General features: G+C 39.6%; 1 pseudogene; it reads left to right on the top strand.

Annotated features, from left to right (window-relative positions):
• Positions 1-13,436: 13,436 nt before the first annotated feature.
• Positions 13,437-15,168, top strand: LOC101648855 (annotated as a pseudogene).
• Positions 15,169-16,353: the final 1,185 nt, after the last annotated feature.

Below are 16,353 nucleotides of genomic sequence, written 5' to 3'. Positions count from 1 at the left end.
TTGGGAAGGTGAACATCATGGAATTCCAGTTTAATAGAACAAAGGGTTCTTGCATTGAGGAAGTAGTTGGGTGGAGGCCCAATGTTTATCTGCTATCTCAATACTAAACCTATAAATATATGCACATAGATCTATTTCCCCATCATTAGCTGTTAGGCTGTTTGTTTGTATCCTGTCTTGGTGTTTAATGATTTTTTACATATCAACCCAGATTAGAACCAATGGAGATAACAACTGGATAATAGATTATAGGGACATGGCAGGGAAGGCTGTTACAAAGTGGGAGCTGACCATGAGTACAAGGAAGAAGAAATGTCCTTTAATTGATTATAATAAATGATGGCTGCATAGCTCTTATGAATGTGATTGAACTATTGAAAAGTATAAGATGTACATTGTATCTTTATGAAAATGTTAAAAAAATAAGTTAATGATTTAATTAGGAAAAAAAAAGAAGTAAAGATGATGAGACTTTGGTTTGCTTATTTTGGAACCATCATTAATAAAAGTCATTTGCTGGGAAAGGACATCATGTTGGGTAAATTAGGGGGTTAATAAAGATTATGGAAACCCTCAGAGATTAATTAGCACAGCAGCCACAGCAATGGATTCAAACATAAGAAAACATGAGGATGGCACAGGACCAAGACAACTCACAATAGCACTATGTCCAGTTCTACGGGAAAAGGTGCACTAAGCCATTGTTGTTGTTACTGTTAGGGGTCATATAGTCACTTTGATTTATGCGACCCCACGTGATAAGACAGAACTGGTCCATAAGGTTTTCTAGGCTGTAATCTTTGTGTAAACAGAGTGTCATGGTGTTTTTTTCTCCCAGGGATGGGTTCTAATGGCCAGACTTTCAGTCAGCAGCCACGCAATTCACCATTGCATGATCATGGCTCTTTACTGCCTGACACACATGGAGGTAACTAAAACAAAGCAAAACAAAAGCTAGCAATAGTATTCAACACAGAATGCTTGGACAATAAAAATGAGGCTTAAATAAAAGAACAACTGGGTCTGAAGACCACTGAGCCAAATTATTTTCAGGGGTCGTACTTCTATTAGAATAGGCAAATCCGTGAGCAGAAACACAACCCAAGAAGACTGAGGAAGCAAAGGCTTAGTGATAGGCTTTCCAATCAGCACCTACCGGTATATCAAGGGGAGAGTGTGACTACAGCCAACATATTGTGTGTTCACATATTTCTCACATAACCACATAAGGTTACACACATAGGAAAATAATATGTAAGGGATTGGGGACATTGCAAATAAAACCATTTAACATACATACATGGTTATTATGCACATAAAATACAGTAAAAGCATACTTATGTAGACAACCATGTAAGCACAAATATACATAGAGCAATTAACTATCCCCTCCTGTCATGCCAATTTTAACTCTGGGTGTCCTTGTAGGACAGAGTAGAACAGCTCAATAGGATATCCTAGGCTGTAAATCTTCATGGAAATGTAAAGCTTCACCCATGGAATGGCAGTGAGTTTGTACACCTGACTTCTGTTAACAAGCTGACCAGACCTTAACCTACTGTAATACCAGAGCTAATTACACATACATATTCACACCAAGATTTACTATATCGTGAACACACTTTTTAGAATATTTATATTGTTATTTTAATCTGATAACACTTCTTCCAAGTCATCCATGACCTTGATGTTGAAGCAGAAACTTCATTAGGTTAGAAGTCTTCCACTGCAAGACACGTTCACAACCCTCATAAGCACGGTGTTTGTGACACAGTAACTGAATCTTACTCAACTTGAGTTATTTTTACTTTGAGAACAGTCCTTACTATTAGGGGGGATTTTAGGGACTGTTGGGGCAGGGCACACTCCCTCTAAGATAGTTCCTTGGTACCTATAAAACTCAACATTCAGTGCCATCACGCTGATTCCAACTCATTGAGAGGCAATAGGACAGGGTAGAATGGCCCCACATGGTTTTGAAGGTTGTCATCTTTGCAAAAACAGATTGCCCCTCTCTCCTGTGGAGTAGTCGGTTGATTACAGCCACAGACATCTTGGCTAACTGCTCACCATTTAACCACTATGTTACCAGGGCTCCTTTACAGACTACACACCAAGAATATTCTCCTGGGATATATGGTGAGCCACAAAAGCTTGTACAGAATTATACTTCTACTGATGTATATGACAGTATTTGAAACGTATTTATAGCTGAACTGAACATTTTACGTTATCCAGCCTTTGTCAGTTGGAGCTTTCAAATTAAAAATCTACGATCTGCCATTTAGAAAATCCGTTATGTCCTTTCCCTCACTTTAACCTTGTCTTAAAAGTTTCACAAATCACATGTCGCAATAAGGACTTTGAAATCTCCCATAAATCCAATCTTGTTATCTTTCCTTGGTCTCATCATTTCATATATTACTTTGCCTTATCTCTTCTGTCCTAGAGGTCTGTAACATTCACGTATAACAGCTTTATTCTTAGACTTTTTAGGAAAGCACAAATTTCTCTCAGATAATTGATCTTCTTATTTGGAAATTAGTCAATAATGTGCCTCTTTATAATCCCTCATCTTCCTCCATTTTCAAGAGCATTGCTTAATAACATGTTGTAGATTCGTCACTGTTGTTATCGTGCAGCTGTTAGACATTTCTTGTAATATAAAATCTTTGTATCTTATATTTTTGTCCTGTCTCCCGTGCTGGAGATGTTTTGTTTCTAATATTCTTAGCCTACAGGCACAGACACTCGATAATTTTCATTTCCTTCTCTTGTCTGACTTCATCCAAATGTTTTTGGATGATCATTTCTTCTATTTTCCCAATACATAAATGTAAGTGTAAAGATAATTCCTTTTGGTTTATTTTCCATTTGTATGAAAAGTCTAGAAGCCTAACTCTCAAGAAATAAGCATACTAAATTTTTTTTGGGTGAAAATAAGCTCTCCTAGCTATCAAAATCATTGCTGAAACTTGAACTAAATTTTTCTGATGATAGAATGATGCCAATTGATCTTAACGTCATTTGTCAGAAGCCCAAGACTATTCAGGCACTGTAACCTTTAATTCCAGCTTCTGTCTCTTAGAGAGAGCTATTGAGCTGTTCTCTGCTTCCGCCAATGGAAGAGACCATGGGAGAGGGGAGATACAAATCATTACTCCACAAAAGTTCTGACCCCCCCCAAACAAAAAGGTCAATTAGCAAGTAGTTGCGGAAGTTGTACATGTTATCTACTCCACAGAAATTCAAATAGGTAAATCTACAAGTTGAGAAGAGATACAACAGGGAAGGTCATTATAATTTCTTTAACCTTGACTGTCCTGCCTTCTTAGTTAGAAAACACTTGCATGCTTATGTCTAAAAACTACTTCTAATGGGATCTTTAACAATAAAGCACTTATGCATATCAAAAGAGTAAATCAAGAGCGCACAGACTGGGAAAAAAATCTTTAGCAGTGACACAATGAACCAGGGACTAATTACTAAAATCTACAGAATTCTGCAACACTTCAACAAGGAAAAATATAAATAAACTAATTAAAAATTGGGCAAATGACATGAATAGACAATTCACCAAGGATGACTCAAATGGTGAACAAACACATAAAGAGATGTTCACAATCACTAGCAATTCAGGAGATGAGAAATAAAAACGATGATGAGACCACCTTATTTCCATAATGATAATCCAATTTAAAAAGAAAAGAGAACAATAAATGTTGACGATATTGCAGTGAGACTAGAACTCTTATACACTACTGGTGGGCTGGTAAACATGTACAACCATTGGGGAAAGCAATAACATAGAGATAACTACAACAACTCGGAATAGAAATACCACATGACAGTAATTCTTCTGCTGGGTATATACTCCAAAGGAATAAGAAATAGAACACAAGTGAATGCATGCTCTCCCATGTTCACTGCAACATATGTAACTAACAACAGCAAGAAGATGGAAAAGTGCAAAAAGTAGAAAATGGATAAAGAAATTGGATACATATACTTAATAGAATACTATGCATCCCTAAAAAACCAGGATGAAACACCTCCTAACAGGGAGGGGACGGGAAATCACCAAAGGACAGTTGTTGTTTGAGTTCATTACAAGAAGAATAAACCCTGAAAACAAAGGCAAGCTTTGCTCTCTGGGGTGCTAAAGTCTTCTAAACCCTTCTGCCCAGCAATTAATAGTGAGTCTGCATAGTGCCCATGAGCCATCTATCACCCCGTTTATTTGTATTTCTTAAAAATCACATTGACAGAGGAAGCTTCACTTCAATTGGGCTCAGTTTCTGAAGAAGGAGAGAGAGGGAATAGAATAATTAGTTGCTGTGATAAAATATTGCCCAAGGGTTACCCCAAATCAACACACAATCACAAAAGGGATTATCAAAACTTCATTGGAACACACGTTAAAACATAAGGTTTGTCTTAACAAGCAGTCATCTAAGTGAGAGGTCACGTAAGCACACAGGGAAGAAACATACCATCATCAGACACCAAAGGATTGGAAATCATATAACCCAAGGTTGAAGGATGGAATCGCATCAGAGCCTAAATTTGAGAATCCGGTTTGCAGAAAGCTATGGATGACAGTGGGGGCCCAATATGCATCTGTGGGAACTCCATAGGGGTTCCACTTCTGGTGATCTCTCTATCCATCATTGCAGGAGGGGAGGAAAGCGGCTACTAAACAGAGTGCACTGGGGAGATGACTATAGAAGATCAAAGGGATAAACCTGACCTGAACAATTCAAACTCTGCCGTTGGTCCCCCACCCCCCACCCTCTGGTGCAAGCTGGACCTGATCTGGTTTCCAACATTTTTTATATTTTTGTTTTGTGTTGTTCTGTTTTTTTGTTTGTTCATATTAGGGCAGTGATTCTCAACCTTCCTGATGCTGCGACCCTTTAATACAGTTCCTCATGCTGTGGTGACCCCCCAACCATAAAATTATTTTCAGTGCTACTTCATAACTATAATTTTGCTACTGTTATTAATTGTAATGTAAATATCTGATATGCAGGATGTATTTTCATAGTTATAAAATGAACATTATTAAAGCATAGTGATTAATCACCAAAACAACATGCAATTATAAATTGTGAAGGATTTATTTCTAATTACAAATAAATGACATTTTATCTTGAAGCATGATATAGCATGGGTAACTGTGTTCACACCGTGTATTCATATGTGGGCATAACTGCATGGGGGTGGACCCACCTGGAGGTGATAGAGGAGCAGTGTCCTCGTTCCTAAGACCATCAGAAATATGTGTTTTCTGATGGTCTTAGGCAACCCCTGTGAAAGGGTTGTTCAACCCCAAAGGGGTCACGACCCACAAGTTGGGAACTGCTGATAAACCCTAATAATTAGGATCGCAAGTAGAATAAGTGTTTCACGGGTGGTAGGGATCCAGGGAGGGAAGCTAAAAGGGAGACAATGTCAAGGAGTCCAGGCAGGAAAAGAATGTTTGGAAAATGATTATGGTAGCAATTTGGACAATACTACTTGATGTGATTGAACTATGGAATGATATATGTATTAATACCTAACTAATAATAAAAATTTAAAATATATTTTAAAAAGCAATTACATAACAAAAAATTTGAGGTGGAGACCAAGTGTCTCAACTTCTGTTGGAGAACAAACATGTCATTGGGGGAAAAACGCTTCACAATTCTTACCTAGAGCCCAAGGGGAGAATATGTTCCTAATTGGACCCTTTTGACCTGATTTCTTGTCAATGCTTGGTGGCCCAGGCCATGTGCTACCACGAGGCCTTTAGAATCTGTCCTTTCAAGATACACAACATCATTCATAGGTCATACCAGGAGGATACAATTTGGAAACCCCACTGAGAGAACTGAGCTTTTCCTTAAACTCGCCGTAGCCGGTTTAAGGAACTGACTTACTCTCAAGGACTTAAGGCTGAAACATGCTAGCATGAGAAGCAGAAGACTGCTGGTTTAAGCATATAGAATTGGTGGCTATTGGACTTTGGTTTGAATTTCTTGCTTTAAGGGCACCCAGTGAATGGTGGCCTGGGGTTACCATACATTTATTATTTTTATGCTCACTTTGCTTTTGCATGACATGTATTAGGACAGCAGGCATGGCTCTACCTTTGTGAATGAGTGTTCTTGAATGTTTTGTGTTATCCCCAACCTTCATTGTTCCTGCAAGTAGTGTCCAGACACCTAAGCTTTAGTCTCTACAAGTCAACAATTCATGTATTGTGGTCTGAAAAGCTGGCCTACGCATGTATAAGTTTCTTCTCTCAACCCTGTTTTAAACTCTAATCATTGTATGATTAATGACAGTATCAAAAGAGTTACCTTATGCCCCAAGGGGATGGTTCATAATAATGTCCATCATAAAGTGATAAAGATGCCTCTAAAGTGAGGCAGCGACATGTATAAACCATAGATATAAGGGTTGGTTTTGGTCTCACTTAACTGTCCCACTAATCTAAGAACAATCAGCTCTTATGATATGGCCCTACTTGATACGCTCCCTCATGAAGAGATAGTTGAAGAAGCCAGGAGAGCCATAGCAATGCTTGTTGAAGAAATCAGAAAGATAATGCATGAGGTCTGAAAAGCTTGTCTTATAATAAATTGCCATCCAAGTGAGGCAACAACCAAATCCACATGGAAAAAGCACACCAGCCTGTATGATCCAAGGAATGTAAATAAATAAAGTCCAAATCCGGAGGAAGGAAAGGGATTAGAACTTAAATGCTGCACACCTGCTTTGCATAAGGCTATGGACGTGAGTAGAAGCCCAGGATCCTGATGAGTATCCTCTGACCATAGCCCAGGCATATGAACAGCCTCACTTTCAGACATAGAATGTCACAGTCAGTATGACGATGTAGTTAGGTTAAAATGCAACACATTTATCATTTGATCTCTCTCTTGACCTATTTAAAGTTGTTTGAGCGTTTAACACTTTCTGCTTTCTTTTTAATTGATGTTTTTCTTTGTTTTCTGCTGTCATTGTGGCTGGTTTTTGTTTGTTTGTTTCCTGGTTTTGTTTTGTACGATTTGCTATATATGAAATCTCTCATAGGTAAATCTATAGAGCTAGTTAATAATTAAAAATTGCCTAAGGGTACGGCAAGGGTAGCTTGGAGAGAATGGAGAACTAACAATGAGTATGAAGAAAATGTTCTGAAATTGATTGTGGTGATGATTGCACAATTCTTATCCATGTAATTGAACTACTAAATTGTATAATATGTTAACTACATGACAATAAACTATTTTGAAAATATTGGCATTCCATAAATCAACTTATAAGGAAGAATTCTCTGGAAAACTTTAAGTGTAAGGGTCAATTTTTATTACATTTGAGATTAACAGCTGTTCGGCCACCAGAAAAATATTTTATTTTTTATAAGCACATTTTTCAAGGTACTCCTTCAAGAAACTGTTTTCATTTAAGAAAATGTTCAGATTCTAAAGTCAGCTGGTATATCAACAAACAGAGAACTTCCAAAAGTTCAAGCCAGATTCAGAAGGTGATATGGAAGCAAGGATATAATTACTGATGTCGGGTCGTCTTGACTAAAAGCAGAGGATACTAGAAAGATGCTTACTGTGTTTTATTGACTACGCAAAGGCATTTTAGTGTGTGGATCAAAACAAGAATGATGTTTCCCAAACAACTGTACTCACATAGAACCTGCACTTTGCCAGAGGCAAGATTCATACAGAAAAGGGGGATATTGCACGATTCAAAATCTGGAAAAGTTTGTGTCACATCGCGCCCTTTCACCACATTATCCAATCTGTATGCTGAGAGAAAAAAAGGTCTATGAAGAAGAACATGGCATCAGGATGGGATCAAAATTCCTCACACCCGGACCAATAGTCAATATGATAATCATGAGCTGGCACTTCCAAGGATTTAGTTTTACCTGGAACCACAACTGATGTTCCTTAAAGTGCTAATCAGAAAACTAAACCATATCTTGCTCCAAAAGACTTCTGTAAAGCATCAGATTTTTTTAAATGTCACGTGGCCAACAAAGATATGCCTGACCGAAACCCAAGTGTTTTTAACCACTTTATATGCATATAAAAGCTCAATGATGAATAAGGGAAACTGAAGAATAATTGGTGTCTTTCAATTGTGTTGTTGGCAATGGATATTGTCAATACAGGGACTGCCAGAAGAAGAAACAGATGTGGCTTGTACAGCCAGAATGGTACTTAGGAGGAGGAGGGGAGATCTCATCTTGGACATGTTATCAGGAGGGGGCAGTCGCTAGAGAAGGACAGCTTGCTTGGGAAAGTAGAGGACCAATGCAAAGGAGGAAGATGAGATGATGGGACAGGCCCTCCAGCAATGTCCCCCAGGTTAGCCATGGTCACCAGGATGACACAGTGTCCTCCTGTTGTCATCCCAGGCTCTAGGAGTGGAAACAGCCTGGATGATAACTAACACGATCATTCTCAGATGAATGGTGCTCCAATCCTCATCCCGCTCTCAATTGTGAAATTTAGATCAGACATCCCGAATGCACAACCATGGGTAGGGCTGCGAGTAAGTGCCCACATGCAGGTGTGTGTGTGTGTGTGTGTGTGTGTGTGTGTGTGTGTGTGTGTCAGATGCTTACAGACATCCTCCCTGAAGACAGTCAGTCACCAGCCTAAGGTAGGCCCCACTCCCTGCAGTTCAGGACAATGGACAGGCCTGCAGTCATTGATTTGGTTCCAGTAGGTGGAGTTCACTCCCTACAGATAATGGTCCCTATCAGTTGAGCCAGGGAACAGGTCAAACCAGCTCAGTGACATCCAAGTTAAGCTGCCACCCTGAATCTAGGATCTGCCCATCTGGTCACATGTATACTCCCAATCCCTCCTCTTCCTATTGCATGTAGATTCCTAGATTGTCCCCCTCTCATTGTTGTATAACCTATCGTGCAACCCCTTCCTGTCTTTACCTGTAATTAGTGGGCTTGCACGCCCCCCAAAGGTATATAGGCCTGGGTTAGCAATAGAGACCTCTCTCTCGGCTCCTCCCTTGATCTCTTGTCGGTTCCCCCTCTCCTCTCCCATCCTCACTGCCCTGTTCCCTTTCCCTTTGTCCTCCTTCCCTTCCCCTTCTCTCCATGTGGACCACCAAGCAGGGCTGAGGTGAGCATGAAATGTGTCTGACTCCATTACTTCAATATCTTTTTTATGTCTCATGCTCTCGATGCCTTTAATATAATATTTGTATATCTCAACCATACAATTGTGCCTATAGAACCCGTGATTAGTGGGGGGAGGGGGGGCTGGCTCTCCTACAACCACACCCACATTCCACTCTATCCCAATATTTGAAAGATATCAAACGTACCATATCCCTTCCTAGATTACTTTCCCCCCAGATACTCCAGACCTTCAAACCTGCCCTCCTGGGTTGTGCTCACCACCCAGAGGCCAGAAACACGTGTTTTCCCTCCTATTGGCGTGGTAATGGAAATGCCATAGGTTCAACTTTCTGAACCAGGAACTCCAGACAACTGGAAGCACTTACCAACACTACAACAGCCAAGGTGAAGGGCTCAGATGGTGAGAGGAAGAACCCAGTCATTCAGAGATACTGAGCTGCCTAGATACCCACTCTGTTGATTTGAGACAGCGAAATACAAACCAAACCCTCATTCTTTCTCTGATTTCCCAGGATAAAAATGTACTATTCCTTCTCTGTGTGTCTGTCTGATTCTCTTTTGTGCACAGCACCCAACAGGGCTGGTGTACAAACTTGTTCATTCTCATTAATTCTAAACTTATATCTCCTCCTCTCAAAAGAGAAGGTAAGGAAAAGAAAATGTAAAGGAGGAGAATGAGGAGAAAAGAAAAACTTAGATCAAAAGGAAAATAATCTCTTACAGTTTCAAAAACAGTCATTAAACAAATTCACTGCCATTAAGCCAAGGCATGCTCCTGGTGAATCTATAGGACGGGATAAAACTGGTACTGTGGGTTTCTGAGGCTAAAAATCTTTACAAGAACACAGAGTCTCCTCTTTCTTCCTCAAAGCAAGTGGTGAGTTTGAACCATAGACCTTGTAGTTAACAGCCCAATGTATAACCCACTATGCCACAGCACCCCTTTCTTGTTATTTTAGTTCCTACAATTTGGAGAACACTAGATAGCTCAGGAAACCTAAAGAGTGACCATTCTTGCACAATTCTAGGTATTAATGATTGAGGTAATTATATAAAAATAATATCATCATCTTTAATATGATAAATATTTGAATTATGTGCTTATAATATTATAAGTAACTCTTCTTTCTAGATAGGCCTCTAATATTTGTTAATTGGAATAAACAAGACAAAGCAAACAAATGAATAAACAGAACATGATTTTTAGAACACAAAATGTTAGATACCAGCTCTAGGACTATTCCAGTATTCAAATATTTCAATGTTTTCATACATTGTATTGTGGCTTTAGCTTTTTTGCTTGAAATAAGAGATGTTTTCCTCATAATTAGCTGGTCCAGCTTCTGCCTTTAATTTGTTGTTTGCTTTGAGGTAATAGGGAAGGACAGTCCATCTATGAAATGAATGGCAGAGATAGTGTCCAATTGATTCTCCCATAGGGGCAGTTTCTAGAGGGCAGATCCCTTCCTGATCTTTCCTGGCTCTGTTAGTTAAACAGGTGGTAGGTCCAGTTTTTGAATGGTTTTAATGAAACTGCAATCATCACATCTTCCTGTGGTATATATATAAATATAGTGTTCATATTTTGCCTTGCCATGGAAATAATTGAGAGTAAAGAACAAAAGTCATGGGACTGCATACCACTCCACAATACTTAAACTAAAAATCCACTGCCATTGAGTAGATTCTGACCCATAGCAACCCTGTAGGCCAGAGTAGAACTGCCCCAGTGGGTTTCCAAGAATCTAATGGCTTTGCTCTGTCACCCGAGAAATCACTAGCACCTGAGGTACCTCAAAGGCACACAGCCTCATCCCCACTTTTAATTATTGAAGTAGGGCTAGACAATTTAGCCGACTGTTGGAGCAGTGCTTTGTGCAATACGCTGTCAGACACTGTAAATACAGAGATAGGAAGTAGGTAACATGACCTCTCTGCTAATTAAGAAGCTTAGTGTGTACGCGTCCCTATAATGAATAATCAACAGAAGCAATTTGGGAGACTCACATATGCTCACATGGTAGGAGCCATGGTCCGATTTGATTTCCCTTTTGTGTTTCCTTTGAAAATGCTCATAGACCAGCCACCATCCTGCACACTACCTTGTAGGTATGTCAGGCCTAGAGCCGCTGAGGTGGAAATTATGACAGTTGTTCTATAAGCAGCGATAGAAAGATAATTAAAACATAATTAACAGCAATAATTAGCACGGGGCCAAGGGAGAAAAGCTTTGATTTCATCCGCTAGTTAGATGTGATTGAGTACATAACACAGGTAGAAATGTGCCACGACAGGCTGGTATAGAAGAAACGGTGACTCTTCATTTTTATGTTATTTTCTGGTTTTCCCCTCCTACTAAAGCTCTGCTAGGCGCAGTCTCTGTGATCTTCGCTTCCTTTTGAAAAACGCCATCCAGTGTCTCTCGCAGCCTCTCTCCAGTGACGGAAGCCAGAAGTACACAGCTGAACGGAAACCCAGAAGTGGAGCATCAGCGTGTGTAGCGCCATGCCCCTGGGGGTTGGATAAAGGGTGATGAACTTGGCCCCAAGGTGAAAAGAAAGGGAAGAAAGCAAAGGCAGGAAATGGCTAAAGAAATTTCACTTGCCCTTGCTCATCGGGTTTCACTTTCCTAAGAGCAAAATGAAAGTTTTGGGGTAAAATCAGAACAAAACCAAAAAAAACAGGCACATTGACACTTTCTACCTGTAAGGTGTTTTCAGCACTGATTGTCTTATAATTGGACAAGACAGCATACGGTTTTATCCTGTAACTTCCCTGTTACAGGGAAGCTGTACACACTCAAGGAAGGTCCCCTACTGAGAGGAACCCCCCCTCATCGCCCCCGCCTCCAGTTAAACAAGTCAGTCAGTCAGGAAGAGGCCACACTTTACAGGCAGATACACTCACACTGTAATACTGGTCTTCATTACATTCTAGCACTAGATATGTGACCTCGGACAAAATAATTTCACTCTCTGAACTGTGATGAACTCTTCAATAAAATGCCAATAACACTATCTACGTGGCCTGGTATTTATGTGATCATTCATCTCATCATCTATGAATGTTATGATTAGTGTCACAATTACTACTGTTGCTCTCATGTTATCCAAACCCTGTGAGCCTTGTCCCCTCATATGCAAAAGCTAGGTGATACTTAGGGGTTTATTTTGAAAGTCAACGAAGCGCTCAAAAACTTACCCTCCTTGTCCAAGTAATTGATCAAGACCCATCGAGTAAAAAGCTATGGAACATTAGAAAGGAACTGAATTCTCGTCGTCCTCATCATTCATTCCAGTTCTGCCACTGCTTGTCCCTTTCCAAACATCAACAACTGTTAGAGAAAAGAGAGCTAACAGTTGGAGGACATTACAGCTGATTACCAATCGATTGCATTAACATGCGAAGCAATTAGGAACCACTGAAGATTATTAGCATGAGGGGCTGATACTTGGTGTACCAATCATAATTCTGAATCTGTGCAAGTGAACTCATCTGCAGCTAGATCTTGTGATGTTTCACAGGCTATCTATCGACACTTCTCACCCCGTCCCCGTGCCCTCCTCACCTGACAAAATGCCAGTCCTGTACCTGCCCAACCTAACCGCTGCCTTCGGCTTTCCTTGTCCAGGAGCGCCAGTTCTATGGCAAGCCAGTATTGTAGTGAAATGGATGATCTCCTATGTCAAATAATCTTTTAACACTGCCCAAGAGTCCTCTCTAATTTTCCTCAGCTGTTATTCCGAAAGCTCATTGAAGACCCATCTGCCAACACCTCCCTTATTATTCTTAAACAATGAAACTGCTTGCACCTGCCCTGATATCAAAGCAAATCCTTCTACTTATCCCTCTACCCTATTGTCTTAAGTTGAAGTGTCTGCTCTGTCCAAGCTAATCTCTCAACTACTATCCCACATCCAGGCAAATGACTCCATCAATTGCCTTTTATTTCTTCTGTATTTCAACCTTTCATTGTAGTAATTTCATATAAATATATTCAAATACCTTTTTTAATCATAACGCTATAGTACCTTAATTATTTTAACATACATTATACAAATTGCTTTCCAGAAATACTATGCCATTTTAAGAATGGATATTCTTGAATATAAAACTGACATGCTAATAATCTTCTGCTTGAAATTAGTCAATAAATCTTTAGTGAGTAAAATGTGAACTGCTTAATATAGCAGGCTAAGGTCCTCATTATCTGTCCTGTAGTAGTACTAAACTTCTGTGCTTGACATATTCTGTCATCACTATGGATTTGCGATATGCTTTGCAAGTTATTAAACAGTGGTTTGGGACAATTCTCCTGAAAGAGAAGACAGTCAGTAAGACAGAAATCTCAGGCTTGGTTTCCTCTTTGTAGCTGTAAAAGTACTTTAAAGTTATCTTTAAAAAAAAGTTATCTTAAAGGCAATTGTTATTACTAAACTTAGTAAACAGGGGAGTAATAATCGCTTTCAATGTTAGATAGATTGCTTCATGTGAGATGGCATCTAAAAAGAACAATGATGCTTAAAGAAAGAATCAGTTTAAATCAGTTAAGGTTGTCCAAGTGAGAGCTTCTGGGGACCTGGAATACAGTAGTAGCACTTGATGCGGGCCCCTAAAGAGTCCCAGGGATGATGTTCACAGAAGTCAGAGATAATGAAGAGAATACATTGTCTCAGAAACTAAGATTATCGAGAGTCAAGCAGAAGAAATAATGATCAAATGTCCTAGAGAAAGAGGTAACAGAAAGGACCAAAAATGTGACCATTGGATTTGATTATTGAGGATTCATTTAACCTATAAAACAGTACTGTAAGAGAGTAGAAAAGAGAGAGAGAGAGAGAGAGAAACCAGGAGGCAGAGAGTCAGGCAGTGAGCATGAGTGAGTAAACAATACTATCCAATGTAAATATAAAAGAAAGGAAGTAGATGGGCCAATCACAAGATTGATGCAATCGAGCTAATTGAACTGTCTGCAAAAAAAAAAAGCTGAATTGGCAAGTGCCGTGTTGTCTTTATTTACATTTATAAAAAGCCATGGTCTTCAATTGCTTCAGATGCATGTGAATGCTGGAGGATTAGAAAGGAAGAGGTAAGACATTTTGATGTATTTAAACCGTGGTATGGGAAAGAATTTTGAGTATATCGTGACGGCCAGAAGAATGAACAAATCTGTTTTAGATGAACTGAAACTGGAATGATAGGTTTTAAGCACGATAAGCTCTATTGGGAGTGGGTTTGACCTATCAACCTCTACATTCTCACTCAATGGAAGAGTTTTTCCAGTGGAATATGCTATGAAGGCTGTGGAAAAGAGAAGTACAGCTGTTGGAATCCCATGTAAAGATGGTGTTGTCTTTGGGGTAGAGAAATGAGTCCTCTCTAAACTCTATGAAGAAGGTTCCAGCAAACGGCTTTTGAATGTTGCTCGCATGTTGGAAGGGCAGTCACTGGTGCTTGGCAGATGCTCATTCTTGAGCAGCCATAGCAAGAGAAGAAGCTTCCAAACTCAGATCAAATGTTGGCTGTAACACCCCACTAAAGCATCTTGCAGACAGAGTGGCCACGGATGTACATGCATATGCACTCTACAGTGCGGGCAGACCTTTTGGCTGCAGTTTTATGTTAGGGTCTCACAGTGTGCATGATGGTGCACAGTCCTACATGACTGACCCAGCAGTTGTTTCTTACGGTTATTGGGGTTGTGCTATTTGTAAAGCGAGGCAAGCTGCAAAAACAGACATTGAGATGCTTCAGATGAAGGAAATGACATGCTGTGATGTTGTTAAAGAGGTTGAATTGTGCATGACGCACGTAGTGCATGATGAAGTTAAGAATAAAGCTTTTGAACTAGAGCTCAGCTGGGCTGGTGAATTTACCAAAGGAAGACCTGAAATAGTCCCAAAAGATTTAAGGGAAGAAGCAGAGAAATATACTAAGGAATCTTTGAAGGAGGAAGATGAGTCTAGTGATGACAATATGTAACATTTACTTCAGCATCTATTCTATTTTAAATTTCTATTATAATCCTGTGTAAACTATTTAGCCCTGTGGATTATTACATGCCCAGTAGCCAAATTTCATTAAAATTTTTGAATTGTTAAAAAAAAAAGAACCTGGAATGATAATTAGAAGAGAGAACGGTGAACTGAAACTTTGCCTCGCTCACTTTGGACCTGTCATTGGGACATTCTTGGTAAAGTACAGGGTCATTGAAAACGAGGCAATCCCTCAACAGGACGGATCAGTGCAATAGTCACAACGAGGACTCTGCCATATCCAACATCGTCCACGTAGCCATATCACAGGGTTGGAGCCACATCACAGACAACTCACAAAACAAGCACAAAGCAGAATCTCGGTAATGTCAAAGGTAAAGGTGAGAAACACAGCTATTTATTTTAGACTGAAAGAAAGGTTGGGCATTGCTTAAAGAGCCAGAGAGACAATATTTTCGGTGCGAGGGTCATAAAATCTCTCTGGCCACAGTCCAGTCCCCACCACAGCACGAAGGCATCCAGGTAACACATGTACAATAATGAGTCCGCCTGGGCTCTTATCAAACTGTCCGTACCTCAAAAAAGGGGGCAGTAAGCTTTCTGACCATAATTTCCTGACATCTAATTGGCCGGAACAACAGAGGGAATGGGATCCAGGAATAGTTCAGGCTTGAATAAGAGAAAAAGCAAATGATCATATACATCTGCCATTAAAGAATGGATTAGCATTCATTAAAAGCTTAACAATTTACCATAGTTCTACCTAGAGTAAGGTAACCAGACATCCCTCTTTAGGCAGGACAGTCTTGATTTTTTGCAATTTCTCCTGTGTCCCGCAGTGTTTTTAAAAAAGTCCCGATTTGGGGAAAGAATGAAGGACAAGCTAGGGCATATGGTTTTCAGCTGCCATGTGGCTATTTCACCAGGATATGAGTTTTATCAATGGTGTCACACTTTACCAATGTTAAAATCTGGTCACCTTAAATTAGAGCCTGCCCACATGAAAAGTGTGCATATTCATATACATACAGAAAAGTGCATAGGAAACTAATGTGAGTAGAGTGTGTACAGTGTACCCCCAAAATGAATAAGCAGTGTGTTGTTTGCATAAAGTTATTATAATTAAAATATCAATTCAGTGTTATAAAATTATGAAGAGCTGTATTTATTTTTAAATGAAAA

This window comes from Echinops telfairi, unplaced genomic scaffold (genome assembly GCF_000313985.2).
Source record: "Echinops telfairi isolate 266 unplaced genomic scaffold, ASM31398v2 ScPeMD7_3533;HRSCAF=4204_0, whole genome shotgun sequence".
NCBI classification, from domain to species: Eukaryota; Metazoa; Chordata; class Mammalia; order Afrosoricida; family Tenrecidae; genus Echinops; species Echinops telfairi.
This window is presented reverse-complemented; position numbering and strand designations above follow the sequence as displayed.